The sequence below is a fragment of the Procambarus clarkii genome, unplaced genomic scaffold (assembly GCF_040958095.1).
Source record: "Procambarus clarkii isolate CNS0578487 unplaced genomic scaffold, FALCON_Pclarkii_2.0 HiC_scaffold_107, whole genome shotgun sequence".
Classification (NCBI taxonomy): Eukaryota; Metazoa; Arthropoda; class Malacostraca; order Decapoda; family Cambaridae; genus Procambarus; species Procambarus clarkii.
Genome location: NW_027189140.1, coordinates 217,648 through 239,654, shown reverse-complemented (window position 1 = coordinate 239,654; position 22,007 = coordinate 217,648). Strand labels below are relative to the sequence as shown.

General features: G+C 46.6%; 1 protein-coding gene across 1 annotated transcript in view; it reads right to left on the bottom strand.

Annotated features, from left to right (window-relative positions):
- Window positions 1–5,841: 5,841 nt before the first annotated feature.
- The window catches only part of LOC123754238 (nascent polypeptide-associated complex subunit alpha, muscle-specific form), a 65,303-nt gene continuing 49,137 nt past the window's right edge, over window positions 5,842–22,007 (bottom strand). Inside the window, exon 6 of the mRNA XM_069320234.1 lies at window positions 5,842–5,956. The gene's annotated coding sequence lies outside the window, so the exon portion shown is untranslated. The remainder of the gene's footprint in view (window positions 5,957–22,007) is intronic.

Here is a 22,007-nt window from a genome sequence, read left to right as displayed (position 1 = left end):
TGCAAGGGGAGCAATGGCTTATAGAAGCCCCCGTGTGGTTGGAAGCATTCTATGTCTGCCATCGACCGGATCAGGCACCCAGAAAGGTAAGCGCCCCAAAACAAACCCCTATTCTGGTTAAAATTGCTTCCAAAAGCCGAACTAGTGGATAGACCTTCCCAACAGAAAACGAGCAAACTAGTGTGACGTCACACGTCGCCGCGCCACTGTCTGCGCAGCTCCCCCCTCCCTGGGAGGGGGAAGGGGGAGCCCCAGACCCTCCACGCCGGCTACCCACACCTCAGTTCTTGAGGCTGATGATATAGGTGAAGGTCGTGTGCTCTGGCTCCAGTGTCGCTACAGCACTGTGCTTCGTGTGTGGTGTTTGTTTTCTGTGGGTCCGAGAGCCAGGAGTTATCTTCAGTACTCGGACTGAATGCGCCTAGGGATGCCTTCCCTAGGTGCCCTGTAAGTAATGCCCTTGGGGCTTGGGGCCACCTTCCACAGGCTCCTCGGGACCTGCCTTTGATGGTCCGTTCTACCGTTCGGTTTTTCGGCCGCCTGTTGGCCTGCCTGCCCACACACCTACCCAACTGCCTACCCACTCATCTGCCAACTACCAAGCCCATCTGCCTGCCATCAACTCATCCAGTCTGCCTGGCCACCCACCCACCTGAACCTGCCCACCTACCTGCGTGCCTGCCCACCTACCAGTCAGGCAGCTAACCATCCATCCAGCCCCAAACACTAATTATAATGTGTGGAAATTCAAATTATGTTGGTTGTGGTATAAACACTTTTGGAAACGTTCACTTTTAGACTTTCCCGGTGAAATGTCCTTTGATCCGTATGACAGGCCCACACGGACCCCCCGTTTGTCCTTTCCATATAGTCTAGACTAGAGAGCTAATTCAGTATTCCTTGAAATGTAATCACATTAAAGTCTACATGCGTCTTTCTTCTGACAGACCTTTAAGGTTAATTAGCATAAATGCAAATTAAGTACACAATTGATTGGCTGTGTGCAGGGCTTCACACTCCCTGAGCTAGACATCAACTATAAAAATGCACATATCTTTGCTTTGCTTCAGTTATATTTATGCCAAAGTGTAGCTAACATTTTTGTCTTTATGATGAAATAGAAAACTGTCATACGGTAACAAATACTGTAATAAACTTCTTTTATTACAATATCTAGATAAAAATTAACATTGATCTTCAAAAGGTCGCAGTTCTCATCGATTAGGAGAGTGTCGGCCAAAAAACCATCTTTAAAATATGAATATTTCCTCTCAAATAAGATCAACTCTCAGATGGATTCGCAAAAATTATTTTTGGGGGGAGCCCCGTCGGCTCCCCGGAGCTATCCCAGGCTGATATGCTAATGTTAGACTTTGGCATCAGTCATGTGCATGGAGTTCTTAGGCCTACTGGGGATCACGGGCAGAACCTGGCCCCCTCAGAGAGGCAAGGGGAGCAATGACCTATAGAAACCCCTGTGTGGTTGGAAGCATTCTATGTCTGCCATTGACCGGATCAGGCACCCAGAAAGGTAAGCACCCTAAAACAAACCCCTATTCTGGTGAAAATTGCTATCACAAGCCTAAGAAGTGGCTAGAATTCCCCTAAAAGAAACAAACAAATGATCATGACGTCACACATCGCAGCGCCACTGTCTGCGCAGCTTCCCCCTCCCCGGGAGGGGAAAGGGGCAGCCCCAGACCTAAAGCGTCGGCTATCCACCCTCAGTTCTGAGGCTGGATGTCAAAAAATGCGAAAAACTTCCGACCGGAGGGAGGGATGCCGGGGAGCCTCTGGGTCTCACCCAGAAAATGGCGTTGCATTACATTCAACGCTGGTTTTCCGGAGGGAGCCCCTTCAGCCCCCTGGAGCTAACTACCCACAGAGAAAAGAAGAGGGACGTACCCGGGAGGCGGTCGCCGCACACTCCCCAACTCGAAGTCGAGACAACTGACTGCAACCGCTAACCCAAGACGACACAGGCCCGAATGGGCACGGGAACGACCATAAGATATCGAGCAGCCAGGCCCCTGTACGCCCGCCAAAAGCCCCGTGCCCGAATGTCAGCCAGGACATGCCGCCAAGACGGCAGCAAGAGCAGCGAATCCACGAATGTCATGGGCACGGGGATAGAATGCTGGCTGGCTAGCACAGCAGTCTTATCTCAAGTTCTTTCCCAAGAGGCAGACAAGAGGAGCTCCAGAATATTTCAACAATCCTAAGGATTGTAGTACAGGATGATGATAGTGAGTGGTGTCCCAGAGAACATAAGGGTATAGTGCTTTTGAAAAATAGGTGAGAAAACAGAAATGTGCCAAGGGAAGTGAAAAATTGGATGAGAAAAAGTTGCCCTAGTGTTTCCAGTGCATAGAAGAACATTCAAGATGGCCGCTAGCAACAGGAAATACAAAACAGATCTTGGTTTTGCTGGATTCAATGAAGAAAGCATTGATATAACCAGCCTATAAAACAAGTTGGTAAAATTAGATCCTATAGTGATCTCTCATGTAGAAATAATTAGTAAATTGAAAGAAAGTAATGACCATTTAAATAGCAAAGTTGTATGTCTTGAGGGTTTAGTGAAAGACTTGTGCAAGGATAAGAATCAATTGGAAATAAATTGCAAAGCCATGGAAGAAGAAAATAAACTCTTAAAAATAGCTATGGAAGAAGTTAAAGTAAATTTAAACATAAATGATTACAATAGGTTAGATAAGGATATTCAACAGGAGAAACAGCTTTTGTCAGCACAGATGGAGGAAGTTACGCAGGGAATAGAACAGTGCAAGAAAGATATGCAACTCACCTATGCACAAGTGGCCAAGGAGAAGGAAAAAATTGAAGAAGCAGTAAAGGAAGTCAAACGCTGCAGCAACCAAGATAAAACAAACATTAGACTGGAAGTGAGAAAAGAATTGGCATCTAACCCGAAGTTGGCGCAAAACACAGTTGATCGGAGTAAGTCCCTGATCATTTTTGGCTGCAAAGAAAAGGAGATAACATCTAGGTCAGAAAGAGCTGTAGAAGAAGCAAAAGTTGTAGATAAAATTGTTGGCCTCGTGGAAGTTCTTACAACCATAGAGAATGTGTGCGACTACAGGAGAATAGGCAGATATGTAAAAGGGAAAGATCGACCTTTGAGGATCACCCTAAATGGTGCCGAAACAGATGGAAGAAGTACTAAGGAATACTAGAAAATTACAAAGTGATGAGGATGGGAAAGTGTGGTCGTTAAGACGAGATCTTTCAAAAGAACATAGGGGACTGCCACACCGCACCGGAAAAAGCCTCCAGAAGGTCTGTGAAACATTACAGGCAACAACAAAAATCACAAAAAAAGGAAACCTCGAAACTGCCAAACCACTCCCCAAACAATTCAATATTGTCAAAATATTTGAAAACTATTGTAGTTTGAATCTATCACTATCAATAACCCCTCCCCCAGGTGCCTAGAGCCCCCAGTATTCCCTCCATAAACCCTTCCATGTCAACTGTCACCGACTAAGTGTTATACACACCAGGTGTAGTGTTTCTGGGTCTTCATCAGAAGTGGACAGGTCCCTGTGCTTCTAACTCCCGGCCATCCTTGAACTTCCTCCTGCGAGGACCATTTGTTTCTCTATTGTTTGAATTTTTGTATTTGTTTCACGACATTTTTTAACCGGCCTGTTGTGTGGACTTTGTTCATTTTGTGCTTTGGGCTGCATGGGACTCAGGGTCTACTTTCCTAAGTAATTACCTAAGTGTAGTTACAGGATGAGTGCTATGCTCGTGGTGTCCCGTCTTCCCAGCACTCTTTCTCATTAAATGCTTTGAAACTACTGACATTTTTGGCCTCCACCCCCACTTCTTACTTAGCTTGTTCCAACCGTCACCCACTAAGTGTTCGTTATCATTGCCCCTCCACTGACAGAATTACTTTCCTGGAGTGTTGGAGATACCCCTAGTAGGGGGCTCCTAGGGTAGGGGCCTGACAGCTGAGTGGACAGCGCTCGGGATTTGTAGTTCTGAGGTTCCGGATTCGATCCCCGGTGGAGGCTGAAACAAATGGGCAGAGTTTTTTTCATCCTGATGCACCTGTTCACCTAGCAGTAAATAGGTACCTGGGAGTTAGACAGCTGCTACGGGCTGCTTCCTGGGGTATGTAACAAAAAGAAGGCCTGGTCGAGGACCGGGCTGCAGGGATGCTAAGCCCAGAAATCATCAAGGTTACCTCAAGATAGCCCTTTAGAGGCCAAGCCACCAAGGTAGAGGTCTTACCTCGGGTAGTTCAAAAGTATTTAACTCCTCTGTTTAGATCTAAGGTTGGGACATTTATTTTGGGGTTCACACACTTGTTGATACGGCATGTCACAGCCACTCTGCCAGCCTAGTTTTGTCGCTGCATTCTGACTGTTCTCCCGGTGAGCATCCTCAGTGTCTGCGTGTCCTGTTTTGGCTTATTGCTTTCAGACCCCTAGTAATTTCCCTGCGAGTTTTGGCCGTGCTTCCTCATTATGGATCTGCCCATCAAGACCACTCTCACTACTTGTGAGTTTGAGGTGTGTTCAGTGGCTTTGCTACATTGCAATGATCATCTTTCTGCCTCCACTATGCTGACTGTTGGGTCGGTGACATCTACGATCCCAAGTTCTGTGGTGTTTGTGCCCCCAAAGAGTCTCTATTTTATCTTCTGAAGTAGAGGCTTATCAGGTGGCTACACCATTTTGTGGGATAGGTTTCCCCATGTTCAGCATTCATGGTTTATGCTTGATGGGATGCCTGGAGTTGGCTAGTACAGTACTGTTTAGGAACCTGTTAATTGGAGATGTTGGTGACTTCCACCTTGGTTCTGTCCACACTTCCTCTTCCTTCCTGTGGGAGTGGTTTGTCATACTTCTGTTCTTCTTTCCCCCCCCCCACCTCCATCCCTCCCCAATTACCACTCTCAATCATCTGAGGGTTTTGGATTTGGGGCAGTGTTTAGCTCGGGGTGTAGCACGGCCTTTTCTGGGGGTGGTCCCTTCCTTTTTCCAGAGCAGAGGCAGATAAGCAGCCTCGTCCCTTCAGGAATTCAGTTTTCCCAACCACTTCCCTACTCTGTTCTTGCTCCTTGGGAGGATACATATCTATCTCAAGCACTAGGCAAAGACTACTGTTCTGCCCCAGGGCCCTTCATGGAAACTACCTAGGATTTGGGAGAGAGGGGGGGGGGGTAGCTCAATAAAATTCCTTGAGTTCCTTTCGACCTTACTCTTCAACTTTGGTGGCTGAGGGACTTTTTTCATATCCCTCTTCTATGTATAAGTTTAACTCCTCGGCAACCTCTGAGGTTACCGAGGAGGTTACCTCTGTAGTGGTAATCGACACTAACAATTCTGAGCTAGTTTAGAATGTTTTGATCATGGTTTTGAATTGTTCAGAGTTGTTTCTCTCCTTTGAATTTTCCTGTTTGTGAACCTTGCAGTTATCCATAATGCTTTACTGACTTTCTGGATGCTTTCCCAGTGGGGTGACAAATGTCACTTGCTCCTTGCCCCTCTTTGAGGGGGCCAGGTTCTGGCTCTGGTCCTCAGTAGGCCAAACACAACTCCCGCAACTGATGGGACCAAGTAGGATAGGTGCATTTTCAGTAAGATAGCTTCAGGGAGCCACCAGGGCTCTACCAGACAAAGGCATTTCATTATATTAAACCTTATTTTTTTTGGTGGTCTGATACATGGTTCTATGGTAATCCCTGATCCCCCAGGCTCCCCTCTGAGTGGGCCAGATTCTTGTGTGATCCCAAGCATTGGTTGCTTTCAAATTGTTAGCAGGAAACTACTAAGAAATATAGAAATATAGAATACTATAAAGTACTTACTTTAAGACCTTTAATGAAATTTTTAACAGAGAGGTCATTGTAGAGGAAAATATCTAGGAGTAGTTTAAAAGGTCTTCCTCCAACATGGAATGGCACTTTTTCTGACATCAAAACCTGAAAGAAATAGTATCGAAATTTTCAGTTAAATTTCAATTTAATCAAATAATTAGGCATGCAATATGAAGCACCTCAAATAAGCTTTCAAATTATCTACATCTTGAGGGATCAATGGTTTATTTTTCTGCGAGAAGCCCTGTCGACTCCCTGAAGCCATCACACACTGATCAGTGCCATACTACTTAGTGCCATCACTTGCAGAACTCTATTTGCCTATGGGGGACCATAAGAATGATGGGCAGCCATATGTGAGCCATCCACAACTGGTGGTACTAAGTAGTATGGTACTGAACAGTGTACGATAGCTTCAGGGGAGCATCCGGCACTCACTCAGATACTGGCATTTCCTTACATTCAATGCTAGGTTGTTTTGGAGGGGAGGGGGAGGATACACAATGATTCATACTTAAAGTAGTGACAGCATGCATAAACAAATGGGGTAATCATTCCATATTTGGAAGACAAATTTAGTGTTGAACATGATGAAATGCGTCTTTCTAGTGGACATCCTGATGGCTTCCTGGAGCTAGTTCCCTGGAGAATGCTAAACATATTGTAATGTTTGTTTATGTGTACATATTTGATTGATTAGACACAAAGAGTTTAGTGTTTGATATAGTCTTGGTTACAGCCATCAGTTTGTTGGCTGTGTAGTGAAGTGTTGTAGTAGTTGAGACACAGTCTGGAGCAGGGCAGAGAGCTGAGTGAGGCCGGGGGTGGAGGGTTGGGATGCGGGATGTGTGTGTAGAGAACGGCGCTCTGAATGCGAGCGGAGGCAAAGAGCTCGGGTGCGGGCCGAGAGTGTGGTAGTTCGATGTGGCCAGAGTCTGGCTGTCTGCTCTGTATCGAGGCTGAAGTGTTTTGTGAGGGGTAGGAACTGGACACGTCGAGTGTTACATTGTTGTTGGTGAATGTTGAAGGTGTGTGGTATCTCTCACATCTTAGAGTTAAGACTGACTGACTGATGTGCTCTCGAAGCTTATATCACAAGCCTCCACTTTACCTGACCATCATCTAGCAGGTTGGGAACTGTAATTAGTGGACCTAGAATCAGTGTAGGACTTCTAGGAATGTGATAACTTAAGAGATATGTTTCATATAATTACAGACCCATATCTGCACATAAGTTAATGAGAATATGGAAAAGTATATTACTTACATAATATACTTGCTACAATATAATGTGTAGGATTGAGAGGAACACTCTTGAAGTATGAAAATAAAAATGTGTTAAGAACTTTACATAAGGTTGCAGGTCTTCAAACCAGAACCAGATTAGTGTCCAATTAGGGGCAACAACTAGGGGGGGAAAGCCGAAGGGGCGACAACTTGGGGGGAAAAGCTGAAGGGGCTTTCCCCAGAAAACCAGCGTTGAATGTAATGAAACGCTAGTTACTGGGGTGAGACTTGGAGGCTCCCCAGAGCTAACCGGGCTGATATGAATGTACTAGACCCTGGTATCAATCAATGAGCATGGAGTTTTAGGCCTACCGGGGACCACGAGCCAGAATCTCGGCCCCCTCAGAGAAGCACAAGGAGGTATGGTCTATAGAAACCCCCCATGTGGTTGGAAGCATTCTATGTCTGCCATCGACCGGGTCAGGCACCCAGGAAGGTAAGCACCACAAAACAAACTCCCTAGTCTGGTTAAAATATTGCTACTGAAAGCCGAACTAGTGGACAGAACTCCCCAAATGAAAACGAGCAAACGAGCATGATGTCACCACGTCACAGACCCCCCACACTGGCTATCCACCCTGCAGTTCTGAGGCTGGATGTCAAAAACGGCAAATAAAACACCACCGGAGGGAGGGAGGGATGCTGGGAGCCTCCCAGTCTCACCCAGAAACCGGCGTTTCATTACATTCAACGTTGATTTTCTGGGGAAAGCCCCTTCGGCTCCCCAGAGCTACTTACCCAAAGACAAAACAAGAGGGATTTACCCGAGAGGTGGTCGATCTTTGCTCCTCAACGCAAAGTCGAGACAACTGGCTGCAACCGCTGACCCAAAGCGACACAGGCCCGACTTGACCCAGGAACATTGGCAAGGTAGCAAGCGGACGCTAAGAATCTCGCTAAGAGAAGCCCAAGCAGGGTACTGCTAACTGGTACCCAAAGTTACCAATCAAAGTGCTAAAGCTGAACCCCAGGGACGTGTACACTCACAGGGGCCTAGTGGAGGACCACCAAGATATAAATAGGTGTTACCAAAACAAGGAACAGGCCCCCCCCCCCACCAGGCAGGAAAACAAAAACTAAAGGCAAACCCCACACAAGGACAACGTGCCTAGGCAGAACAGAGTCGGCTGCTATGAGAGGTGAAAACTAGTTGCACAGCACCCTGTGCCCCAACCAGTGACAAAACTACCCCCTACCCAGAGGCAAACAGTGATGCATGAAACACCCCAGCTGACTCCAAGAGCAGGCAATTACCGAGCAGTAAAAGACCTCAGCGTAGGCAGCCCCTAAGCAACTTGTGGAAGATAACCTAAAGCCACAAGGACAGTACTTACAGGGCAACTAGGGAAGGTAACCCTAAGCGCATGCAGCCCGAGTACTGATGAAAATTACTGCTGGCTCGCACACCGCCACAAGACAGTACCACACCACAAGGCACAGCACTGAATTGAGTTTGAAGCCAGAGTCGCACAACTGCCGGGTCTCACATGGGGTGTGGATAGCCAGCGCCGGGGTCTGGGGCTCCCCTTCCCCCTTCCCAGAGAGGGGGGGGGGGGAGCTGCACAGACGGCGATGCGGTGACAGTTGTGATGTAATGCTCGTTTGCTCTTTTTCGTTTGGGGAGTTCTGTCCAACAGTTCGGCTTTCTGTAGCAATTTGTTAACTATGGCAGATATGGAATGCTTCCAACCACACAGGAGTTTCCACAAGCCATTGCTCCTCGTGCCTCTCTGAGGGGGCCAGGTTCTGGCTCATGGTCCCCAGTAGGCCTAAGAACTCGATTCGCTTGACTGATGCCAGGGTCATCTTGAGGTTATCTTGAGATGATTTCGGGGCTTTAGTGTCCCCGCGGCCCGGTCCTCGACCAGGCCTCCACCCCCAGGAAGCAGCCCGTGACAGCTGGCTAACACTCAGGTACCTATTTTACTGCTAGGCAACAGGGGCATAGGGCGAAAGAAAACTCTGCCCATTGTTTCTCGCCGGCGCCTGGGATCGAACCCAGGACCACAGGATCACAAGTCCAGTGTGCTGTCCGCTCGGCCGACCGGCTCCAGTCTAATACATTCATATTAGTCCAGATAGCTCCAGGAGCCAAAGGCCCCCCCCCCCTCAGAAAATGGAACCAACACAGGCACAGACCCCCTGCATAACATAGTTCAATGAATAACCAACATTTATCTGGAAAAAACACCAGGACCTGAAGCGAGGTGATTCCTCCCTTAACTACACTGTAACTACACTGATTCAGAAGTATGCCATCAGATTACTCCCAAAACTGAGAGGTATGAGTTAGGAGGAAAAGCTACGCAAACTAAACCTCATGTTCCTGAACGACAAAAGAGCTAGGGGGAGATATGATCACAGCCTACAAAATTTTCAAAAGAATTGACAGGGTGGGTGGGTGGACAAAAACAAATTATTTAGTATGAGTGGAACATGAACAAGGGGACACAGGTGGAAACCGAGTTCCCAAATGAGCCACAGAGACATTAGAAAAAAAAATTTCAGTGTCAGGGTAGCTAACAGATGGAATGCATTAGGCAGTGATGTGGTGGAGGCAGACTCCATACACAGTTGAAAGGCAGAACCAAAGAAATGAAGCTCAACCCCCCACAAGCACAACTAGATGAGTACTTGAGTAAGTAGACACATAAAACATCTAAAGTATGGGTAGTCTGTGCATGGACATGCTTTCAAGAGAAGGGTGGACACTTAATTTGGAATTAACGTCCAGAATCAATCAGAATCAAAACTTTCTAAATACGCCCTAGAAATTGAAGTGAAGATTCTGCTTCACCAGCACCAATGTTGGTCGTGTTGGCAAATGGTAGTGGTGGAGGGAGGCAATTAAGTGTTTCCATTTGGTGATTTGCTTCTTGCCACACATTACACTGAGAAAACTAGTGTTCTTGCACTTCTCTTCCTTATTAGCAGAATGGTTCACCTCAGCGAAGAGTGAGTGACCCCCTTGGAGGGAACCAGATGGGCTAGAAAAGGCCCTGTCCCCAGTGAACAACAAGTCATTATAGGAACCTATCATACCAGACTGTACACAGTGTATCAGTATTAGGCTCAGAAGAGCAACTGAGGGAGCCACTCCAGAAATATTTTTATTTTGCACTGTTTCACCTTTATTTAACCACAGTATAAACTCTCTTGCTTGGGGGGGAGCCTGACGGCTGAGTGGACAGCGCTCAGGATTCATAGTCCTAAGGTTCCAGGATTGATCCCCCGGTGGAGGCAGAAACAAATGGGCAGATTCTTTCACCCTGATGCATCTGTTCACCTAGCAGTAAACAGGTACCTAGGAGTAAGATAGCTGGTACTGGCTGCTACTTGGGGGATGTGTAACCAAAAGGAGGCCTGGTCGAGGAAAAGGCCGCGGGGACGCTAAGCCCCGAAATCATCTTGAGATAACCTCATATCCAGCATACCAGAACAGTGTAATAATTTTTGTTACAAACCAACCTTTTCAATGACATAATTAAGATAATGAGTGGAGGGTTGAGCTTGAAAAGTTTCCATAGCAACACAAGCAGAGGCATCTTGTGATAAACTGCGATGAACAGCAGCAGGAGTTGTTGACACGCTTTCTAACTTCAGAATTGCATTTAAATACATGGATGGCGATATACTAAAGAAATTGTTCATGACTTTTGTTAGGCCAAAGCTAGAATATGCAGCTGTTGTGTGGTGCCCATATCTTAAGAAGCACATCAACAAACTGGAAAAGGTGCAAAGACATGCTACTAAGTGGCTCCCAGAACTGAAGGGCAAGAGCTACGAGGAGAGGTTAGAAGCATTAAATATGCCAAAACTAGAAGACAAGAAAAAGAGGTGATATGATCACTACATACAAAATAGTTACAGGAATTGATAAAATCAACAGGGAAGACTTCCTGAGACCTGGAATTTCAAGAACAAGAGGTCATAGATTTAAACTAGCTAAACACAGATGCCGAAGAAATATAAGAAAATTCACCTTCGCAAATAGAGTGGTAGACGGTTGGAACAAGTTAAGTGAGAAGGTGGTGGAGGCCAAGACCGTCAGTAGTTTCAAAGCGTTATATGACAAAGAGTGCTGGGAAGACGGGACACCACGAGCGTAGCTCTCATCCTGTAACTACACTTAGGTAATTACACTTAGGTAATTACACACCGAACACAAACACAATGGGTAAACTACACCGATGTCCACTGAAACACACAGAAAATGGGTAATATTAATTATTAATAACCTTTAAAACATTCAGAAATACAGAGGACCACTTGGTTTGCAAACTTAAGTTATCCGAAAGTTCCAGTTTCATGATCGGGGTTGGGGTTTCACGCTGCCCGAACTAAGTTCGGGAATTGAGGAAGCAGTCCACCAGGCCTCACACCTGCCCGGGGTGGTGGGTTAGTGGGCGGAAGATAGCCTAGTTTGCCCACTGTACATGTCAGGGGCCACCACTCTAGTAGGTGGGTAGGTGGGCTTGGGTGGGCTTGGGTGGGCTTGAGCGGGTAGACGGGCTTGGGTGGGTTCTGGTGGGTAGGCGGCCTTTTTAGGTGGGCCTGGGTGGGTTCGGGTAGGTAGGCGGGCTTGGGTGGGTTTGGGCAGGTAGGCAAGCTTGGGTGTGCTCGGGCAGGCGAGCAGACAGGTGGACTGTCACAGACTGGCTGTGATCATGCCACATCCTCTCAGCTTCCCCCATCTCCGCTACATCCTACACCCCTCCCCCATCCTCACACTGGACCATCCCAGAAATATCCCCCACCCCTCCAGGCGCATGAAGATGGGTAATAACACGGTTCAAATTCTCGGCTACCTTCCTACCAGATGGTGGCCTTGGAGACAGACTGCCCTGACTGACTGACTGACTGACTGCTCTGATTGACTGACTGACTGATTGCACAGACTTACTTTTATACAAGAATGTACACTGGGATTGTGAGAGTACATAACGTTGGTGCTCTGTAAACATCAGACTCATGTTGTTTACAAACTGTAACTGGTTGCTACCACAACTGTGTTTGCCTAACAGCCTTGGACCAGTTATGACTTATGACTGTGAATGCCTGACTGATGAGCAACATAACCCCCACGACAAATATAAGTAAACGAGCAACATAACACCATGAGAGACATAATGAGTTTCATCAATGAGACCATCAACATAAAATAACTAGAGACATAATGATACAAGCAACACAACATGAGAAACGAAACGAAAAATGTAATGAGACGAGCAACATTACCATATGTTGAAAAACAACATAAGACGAGCATAATGAAACGAAAAACATAAGATAATGTAAATGACTTTGACTTGTGACTGAAAGACCAGTACAATTTGTATATGAAGTTTTTTAAAACTAGATCAAAGAGAATGAAACAAATGTCAATTAAAGAATCTTTTGCAAAGATTTCCAAGAAAACTGGCATTGCCTCACCGGCACCTGACTCATCACATGTTGACCCAAATGCATCAACATCTGAGGTTACTTTATCACTATTATTCTCCACTTCAGTCAACCCAACACCATCAACATCCACCACCACCTCTTCCATGTAAATAATTACGCTTCATCATCATTGATCATCAACATAACAAGTAGATCACAACTTCTTTTATTGGTGAGTACAAACAAAATATTGTCCCGTCTATGCTATGAACCTGTCAATTTTTTCCTCCTGATTTGTTCCCTACATTTCTCACTTATTTTTGTTCTTATATTTCTCGTTTACGAACTTACATGGTAACCGACGGGTCTCGTCCCCAAGTGATTTACAAAGCAAGTGGTCCTCTGTAGATGCCATTATGAAAATATCTTATTTTAACCCTTAACCTCTTAGACCGCACATATTTCAGCAAATATAGGGGGCATAATAGCGAAAAATATTCAAATTATGTAAAAATAACTTACAAATTTTTAACAAATCTCCAACTTATTGGCTTCAGTGTCGTGAAACTTTCATCAAAATATTTTCAGAAATTGATTTTAGACAAATTTTTGAAAAATAAGAAAGTTTTATTGATAAGGAGAAGAGCTGCTAATAGCTGGAACTGAAGGATTATGCAGTAATAAAGAGATGCAAGCACCTGTCCGACGCTCAATGAAGAACAACAGTAGTAAGAAGTGTCCACAAAGTGGGTATGCAGCTGGTGCCTTTATAGCTTTGCTGAGTAAAACATAATAACACAGATAATAATGAATAACTAAGTTAATATGCTCTATTTTGTTATATATCATATAAACACATTGGCCAATGTTAATATATGTTACGTTCATCAATGTCCCAAAAATATTTTTTTAGGGGAATTATTTTTTTAAGATTTTTAGTTGTTTTTTTTCTCCTATATTTATTATGTGATATTGTTGTAACCTTTACATCCTGAAGAATGCTTATGACTTCATAACTATGTGAAGATACAATGAAATTGATCAACAAATAAATCAGTCACAACTTACAAAACTTGAGACTTTTAATTTTTTGGCTGATTTTTTCTCTAATTTCAAACTCTATTTTCTTTGTCTCTTTAGGTTTAGGTTGTTTTGATGATTAGGGACCAGATTAGGATTCTTTCACTTATATAAAGTATATCCTAAATATATCCCCTAACTCATTATAATTATTATAATTATCCCTATATATTGTGTTTTTGGGGGTTATTTTTTCTTGACTTCATTTCAACACATAATGACCTACAACTTTCACACATTCCAGTATGAAAGCCAAACAATGTTTATTAAAACATACAATTAAATTAACGAATTAAAACTACCTTTATTCATTGTTGATAACTTCAACTTCAATTATCTCTGAAACTAGAGTTTCAGCTTTGAGTGGCTTCTAAAATTCCAGTTATTAACTGATTCTCACTATTTTAACACTGTGTGCTCAACTGTCTGTTCTACAATCCCATCAGAATGGATTTTTCAAAAATTTTATACATTTGGAGTTATAATTTTTTTCTGTGGGGAGCCCCTACGGCTCCCCGGAGCTTACTAGGCTGATATGCTAATGTCAGACTTTGGCATCAGTCATGTGTATGGAGTTCTTATGGGCCTACCGGGGACCACGAGCCAGAACCTGGCCCCCTCTAGAGAGGCAAGGGGAGCAATGGCCTATAGAAACCCCCCATGTAATTGGAAGCATTCTATGTCTGCCATCGACCGGGTTAGGCACCCAGAAAGGTAGGCGTCCCAAAACAAACCCCTATTCTGGTGAAAATTGCAACCAAAAGCCGAACGAGCGGATAGAACTCCCCAAACAAAAACAAGCAAAGTAGTATGACGTCATTCGTCGTCGCGTCACTGTCTGCGCAGCCCCCCCCCCCTCCCTGGGAGGGAGAATGGGGAGCCTCAGACCTACCGCACCGGCGATCCACACTTCTTGAGGCTGAAGCTATTGGCTTGGTTGTGTGCTTTGGCTCCGGTGTTTATGCGACGCTGTACCTTGTGTGTGGCTGCTGTTCTCCAGGGGTGCGAGAGCCAGCAGTTATTCCTCAGTACTCGGGCTGCATGCGCCTAGGGTTCCCTTCCCTAGGTGCCTTGTAAGTACTGCCCTTGGAGCTTGGGGTTACCCTCCACAAGTTCCTCGGGGTCTGCCTCTGTGTGTCTGTTTTACTGCTCAGTTTCTCGGCCGCTCTTTAGGTACTTAGGAGTTTTGTCTCCCCTAGTTTACCTTAGGGTAAGAGGCAGTTTTCACACTGGTAGGGGCGCAGGGTGCTGTGCAGCTAGTTGTTACCTATCACAGCAGCCGGCTCTGTTCCTTGGGGTACGTTGTCCTCTTGCGGAGTTTTGTTATTCTTTTTGTTTTTGCCTTGGTGGGGGGTTCTGCCCTAATTACCACTGGTGTTTGGCCTCACCCTGATACTTGGTGGTGCCCCCTGCTTGGTCCCCGGGAGTGTACACGTCCATGGGGTTCAGCTTTAGACAGTTTGTTTGGTAGTTTTGGGCGCCGGTTAACAATACCCTGCCTGGGTTTACCTGAGCGCAAGTCCTCTTCAAGTAAACGCTCAGGACCCTGGGAATCCCCTAGGGGACGCATGGGTCTGATGAATATGGCCCCGGGGTCTTCCCCCCCTCGCTTCGTGCGAGTTTGAGGGTTGTTCGGTTCCCTTGTCTCAGGGCGAACCTCACTGTTTTTGCCTCCGTCATGCAGCCTGTTGGGTCGGTGACACTTTCGACCCTGAGTCCTGTAATTACCCAAGTGTAATTACCTAAGTGTAGTTACAGGATGAGAGCTACGCTCGTGGTGTCCCGTCTTCCCAGCACTCTTTGTCATATAACGCTTTGAAACTACTGACGGTCTTGGCCTCCACCACCTTCTCACTTAACTTGTTCCAACCGTCTACCACTCTATTTGCGAAGGTGAATTTTCTTATATTTCTTTGGCATCTGTGTTTAGCTAGTTTAAATCTATGACCTCTTGTTCTTGAAGTGCCAGGTCTCAGGAAATCTTCCCTGTCGATTTTATCAATTCCTGTTACTATTTTGTATGTAGTGATCATATCACCTGTTTTTCTTCTGTCTTCTAGTTTTGGCATGTTTAATGCTTCTAACCTCTCCTCGTTGCTCTTACCCTTCAGTTCTGGGAGCCACTTAGTAGCATGTCTTTGCACCTTTTCCAGTTTGTTGATGTGCTTCTTAAGATATGGGCACCACACAACAGCTGCATATTCTAGCTTTGGCCTAACAAAAGTCATGAACAATTTCTTTAGTATATCACCATCCATGTATTTAAATGCAATTCTGAAGTTAGAAAGCATAGCATAGGCTCCTTGCACAATATTCTTTATGTGGTCCTCAAGTGATAGTTTTCTATCTAGAACCACCCTAGATCTCTTTCTTTATCAGAATTCTTTAAAGATTTCTCACATAATATATAGGTTGTGTGGGGTCTATGTTCTCCTATTCCACATTCCATAACATGACATTTATTAACATTAAATTCCATTTGCCAAGTGCTGCTCTATCTACTTATTTTGTCCAGGTCTTCTTAAAGGGCATGACAATCATCTAAATTTCTTATCCTTCCTATTATCTTAGCATCATCAGCAAACATGTTCATATAATTCTGTATACCAACTGGTAGATCATTTATGTAGACAATAAACATCACTGGTGCAAGAACTGAAACCTGTGGTACTCCACTTGTGATATTTCTCCAGTCCGATACATTGCCTCTGATTACTGCCCTCATTTTTCTATCAGTCAGAAAATTTTTCATCCATGATAGAAGCTTACCTGTCACCCCTCCAATATTTTCCAGTTTCCAGAACAACCTCTTATGTGGAACTCTGTCGAAAGCCTTTTTTAGGTCCAGATAGATGCAGTCAACCCAACCATCTCTTTCCTGTAATATCTCTGTGGCTCAATCATAGAAACTGAGTAAATTCGATACACAGGATCTTACAGATCGAAAACCATACTGTCTGTCTGATATTATATCATTTCTCTCTAGGTGTTCTACCCATTTAGTTTTGATTAATTTTTCCAATACTTTCACTATTACACTTGTCAATGATACAGGTCTATAATTGAGGGGGTCTTCCCTGCTGCCACTTTTGTAGATTGGAACTATGTTAGCCTGTTTCCACACGTCTGCTACGATTCCTGTACACAGGGATGCCTGAAAGATCAGGTGAAGTGGAATGCTGAGCTCAGATGCACATTCTCTCAGAACCCATGGTGAAACGCCATCTGGGCCAGCTGCTTTGTTCTTACCGAGCTCCTTGAGCATTTTTTCCACTTCGTCTCTAGTCACCTCTGTGCTCTATGTTGTTCTCTGGAATTCTTATTGTATCTGGTTCCCTAAAGATTTCATTTTGTACAAACACACTTTGGAACTTTTCATTTAGTGTTTCACACATTTCCTTTTCATCTTCCGTGAATCTATTTCCCATTTTCAACCTCTGAATATTATCCTTTACCTGCAATTTGTTGTTTATGAATTTATAGAATAGACCTGGTTCTGTTTTACATTTGTCTGCAATCCCTTTTTCAAAATTTCTTTCAAAAGTACAAAAAGTACACAAAATTTCTGTGAGTACTGTTGTTTGCTGGTGACTCAATTTACCCAGTTTATGGATGATGATCTTCGGGGTACAGGCTGCACAGGCGTTGCATTCTAGGTTTCGGTTGTTGCAACTCGCTAGGTTAGTTGTTCACCAGGATGCCCTGCGGCTGCCCCGTTTTGCTTATAGGGACCCGGACTTGGGGGTGGGGGTCGCTTCAACCCTGGTTCAGTCCGCACCTCCTGTTGTGCGTTCTAGTCGCCCTCCCCTGCTTCCAGCCCCGAAACGTCTGAGGGTTTCAGAGTCGGGGCAGGGGTTAGTTGGTCTTGAGACTCGGGCAGCCTCGGGGGATGCCCCTTCCAGTGTGGCGACGGAGGCATTCGAGTCTCCTCCCCCGGCCGAAGCCTCTGGGTCTGACCAGTGGGCCTCATTCTATCCGGCTTCTACGGCTGTGCCGGCCTTGTCTAGTGGGGTTGGTGCTTGGGGGGAGGACTCGGCCCCGGGTCCTGTTGGAGAGGACCCTGGGGCTGGGGAGGGGCTGACTTGGCGGCCTTGGGCCCCGCTGGACCTCGCCTGGGTTTTTGTACCCTCTGAGCGGGGCTTACTGTTGCAAGGAGTGGGGTTTTCTTTCCTCCCCCCCCCCCCTCTGCATACGAGTTGGATTTGGTGTCTGCCCCTCCCCTGGTTCGGTTCCGTGTTCCCCCAGGGGCTTCGGATCCGTCTTTCCGGAGGTTTTCGGCTTATCGCATCCAACCTGCTGCTGTGCGGGCGGCTCTTGCGGCAAACCTCTTGCGTAACCCGGAATATGCCTTGGCAATGGATCCCTCGACTTTCAGGTTTGGGACTTCATTCCCTTTCTGGCTCCGTTACGAGGTTCCGGAGTCGTCCTGGCTGGCGGACTGTCCTGTCTTTGCCTCGGAGGATTGGCACTCCTTCTGCCGTTCCCGCACACTTGAGTGGCGGGAGGCTTCGATGGTGCTTCAGGTTTTTCTGGGGGGCGACCTTGAGCACCTCAATGAGTACTTGTTTGCTCCTGCCCTTCCCCGGGATGTTGGTGTCGTTCAGCTTCATGTACAGGTTCCCCTCCTTTCGGCAGCGCAGGTGGTGGAGGACTTTGCGCTCTCGGGGCCTTTTAGTTGTGGCCTTGTGCTTTTTTTCCTTTCTGGAGCTGTCTTCTGACTGGCTCACGGAGGATTTGGGGGCGCTTGGGGCTGTTCTGGGGCTTGGCGCCATGGCCTCGGCAGCTCACTCGTCGGCTGCCATACTGAAGCTTTTCGTGCCGATCTTTCGGGATGCGGTGGCTCTGTTTTATGCCTCCCGGCTCGCGTGTCGGCAGGCGGCACTTGCCTCCTCTGTGGAATCTGCTTGGGCCTTGGCTCTTAGGCATTCGTCCCATTTTTGCCCCCTCTTGTTTGAGACTTCAGCCGTTGCGTAGTTTATTAAGGCTGCTTCAACTTCTTGCCGTCTGATGTCGAACTTGCTGGTTCTCCGGGGTCCCGTGGTGGGCCTTCCCAGAAGGGTCATGCCAAGGCTCGGGGTTGCTCTTGTCGTGGTAGGCCACTGGTGTCAGGTTCGGGTTCGGCACCTCCTTTGGACCTGCTGTCGTCTGGTTGGCTTCGTGTTCGCTCTGTGCGAGGTTCTGGGTCTCGTAAGGGGCGCCAGCCCTTTCGCGGTTCACCCCATTGACGGGGCGATGGGGGGGAGGCTTGCGCTGTTCGCTCACACCTGGTCCCACGATTTGTTGGCGTTACGGGTCGTTTCACACTGCCTCCGGTGGCATTGGGTGGCCCCTCCCCCTGCGGGGTGTTTGGGGCTGGCAGGGCAGGCTTCTTCTCCTGCGCTCTGTCAGGTCATCTTGGAGTGGGTTCGCTTGGGCATGGTCGAAACGACGACATCCCTCAGATGGGTTTCCCGTCTGTTTCCAGTCCCGTAATGGGACTGCGCGGACCTGTGGTTCATTCTGGACTTGTCCCGTCAGAACCCCTGGGTTCATTGCTCCTCCTTTCGGATGACCACTCTGTCCCAGGTTCGACTCCTGTTGGAGCCAGGTGCTTGGATGGTGTCCCTGGACCTCCAGGATGCTTATTGGCACGTCCCGATTTATCCGGGGTTCAGGGACTGGCTTGGTTTTGTTGTGGGGGCTTCGTGCTTACCACTTTCGTTGTCTTCTGTTCGGCTTGAACCTGGCACCTCGCATTTTCACACGCCTCACACGGGTCGTGGTGACCCGTCTGCATCTGTTAGGTGTTCGGGTGTTGCCCTATGTTATGATCTCAGCCTGCAGGAGAAACGAGTCTCCCCCTTGAGAGTTATTCAGCAAGCCTGACCTAACCAGAAGGTCTAGGATATATAGAGGCGATAACACAGATGCAAAATAGCTGGTTGGATATGATGAACAATTTAAGATTATGGGCAGTGAAGAAGAAAACAGATAAATGACTGGCTAGGAGATGTGGACATTTTGCTGGAGGCGTGAGTATCGCTTCTGGAGGGCTTTGACCTCACTTGAGGCCAGACATCGCAGGGGGAAAGCCGCGCTCCGTTTGAGCTCCCGTCAGAAAGGAATCCCTAGTGATATATCTCCAAGAGAAGAGAAGTGTGTAGACGTGCCAGCTGTAGAATCGAGCTGGGAACGTTGTGGTCTCAAGTCCTGGTCGACGAGGAGAGTATTAAGCCGCCCAGAGACATTTTCGTGGGCTGTGGAATCGCCCTGACCAGGCTTCGTCAGAGGGAGGAGCGCCCTCGACCAGATAATCTGTGGTAAGCACGATATACGCCAGTTCATAGTGATTGCTTGTAGTTGGTCGTGTGCCCAGCGACAGTAGCAATGTTTATTTATAAGTTAGACATGTTTTAATAAGGCAGAAGGCCTGAAATAAGAGAGTGAAGAGGGAGGAACACGGAGCGACATCCGTCTCCTCTGAGCGCTGGCAGGCAACTGAGGGAGCCCGGCTCCTGACGGCGGAGGACCCTCCCTTAGTGAGGAGGCCCACCGGGCAAGGTGGAGCATGGAACCGCCCAACGGGGGAGTCCACTCTTACAGTACGTAGAGGACAGATAGAGGTTTAAGGCAAACATATTGTGTGATTATTTTTGTTTATGTGTTAAAGGGGAAACATTTTTATTGGAGTGTCGATGGGTTGCAGGTTTGTCTTTGGGGAAGAAGTTGCTGAGAACTTCGAAGCCAGCACAGATGAAGTAGTTGATGAGACTCCAAGGTAGTGGAGGCGAGGACCTCGAGCTGTGAGGAGAAGCAGTGAAGAGGAGTGTCACGTGCTTCTGTAGAGGTGGTGAAGCACCATAGTTGCTCGAGGAAACTTCATGGTGTAGCAGCCAAGAGAGCTGTGGAGGACCCTAGCAGAAGGGTGAAGCACCGCAGTTGCTCAAGGAAACTGCATGATAGCAACCTGGAGGAGCTGCAGAGGATCCTGGTAGTGAAGCCCGGAAGAACCTAAAGATATCAGGGTAGTGAACTTCCAGAGGTGGAAGGGAAGTTCTGGTGGATTACTTGTAGGGAGTTGATAGTGTTTGGTTGTCATTAGTGTGCAAGACGCAGTGAGAGGTGAGTGATTGTTTGCATTCTTATGTCAAGGAGTGTTTTATACTGAAGTTTAGAGTTACAGTCGTAGGCTGGATTACCTACAGATGTATGTGTTCTAGGACTGATAGAGTGATCGATTGATCATTGTTGTGTATCAAGGAACATTTATACTGATATATGTTATTGCATTCACATGCTGATTTTCCTTGTACACGTTTATAGATACATATATATTTCTCTTGTTGATAGTGCAACAGTGTATGTAGACTTGATCTACTTGAGGAGGTTGATAGTATCAGGTGGTGAACCAGGAGATAGGATACCACTTGATAAGCTAATGATAGAGTTCTGATGGTGTTAGAGTGCAACCTGATTGTAATAGTATAGAGTATAGGATTCATTGTTATTATATGTGTGTATGTATTGTGTATGTGCCTTGTCCGGTAAATGTATTCCAATTTGCTGGTGTTTGCCCTTGTCCTAGTGAGGCTTCCCATGATATAGTACAGAAGGAGAGAGAGAGAGAGAGAGAGAGAGAGAGAGAGAGAGAGAGAGAGAGAGAGAGAGAGAGAGAGAGAGAGAGAGAGAGAGAGAGAGAGAGAGAGAGAGAGAGAGAGAGAGAGAGAGAGAGAGAGAGAGAGAGAGAGAGAGAGAGAGAGAGAGAGAGAGAGAGAGAGAGAGAGAGAGAGAGAGAGAGAGAGAGAGAGAGAGAGAGAGAGAGAGAGAGAGAGAGAGAGAGAGAGAGAGAGAGAGAGAGAGAGAGAGAGAGAGAGAGAGAGAGAGAGAGAGAGAGAGAGAGAGAGAGAGAGAGAGAGAGAGAGAGAGAGAGAGAGAGAGAGAGAGAGAGAGAGAGAGAGAGAGAGAGAGAGAGAGAGAGAGAGAGAGAGAGAGAGAGAGAGAGAGAGAGAGAGAGAGAGAGAGAGAGAGAGAGAGAGAGAGAGAGAGAGAGAGAGAGAGAGAGAGAGAGAGAGAGAGAGAGAGAGAGAGAGAGAGAGAGAGAGAGAGAGAGAGAGAGAGAGAGAGAGAGAGAGAGAGAGAGAGAGAGAGAGAGAGAGAGAGAGAGAGAGAGAGAGAGAGAGAGAGAGAGAGAGAGAGAGAGAGAGAGAGAGAGAGAGAGAGAGAGAGAGAGAGAGAGAGAGAGAGAGAGAGAGAGAGAGAGAGAGAGAGAGAGAGAGAGAGAGAGAGAGAGAGAGAGAGAGAGAGAGAGAGAGAGAGAGAGAGAGAGAGAGAGAGAGAGAGAGAGAGAGAGAGAGAGAGAGAGAGAGAGAGAGAGAGAGAGAGAGAGAGAGAGAGAGAGAGAGAGAGAGAGAGAGAGAGAGAGAGA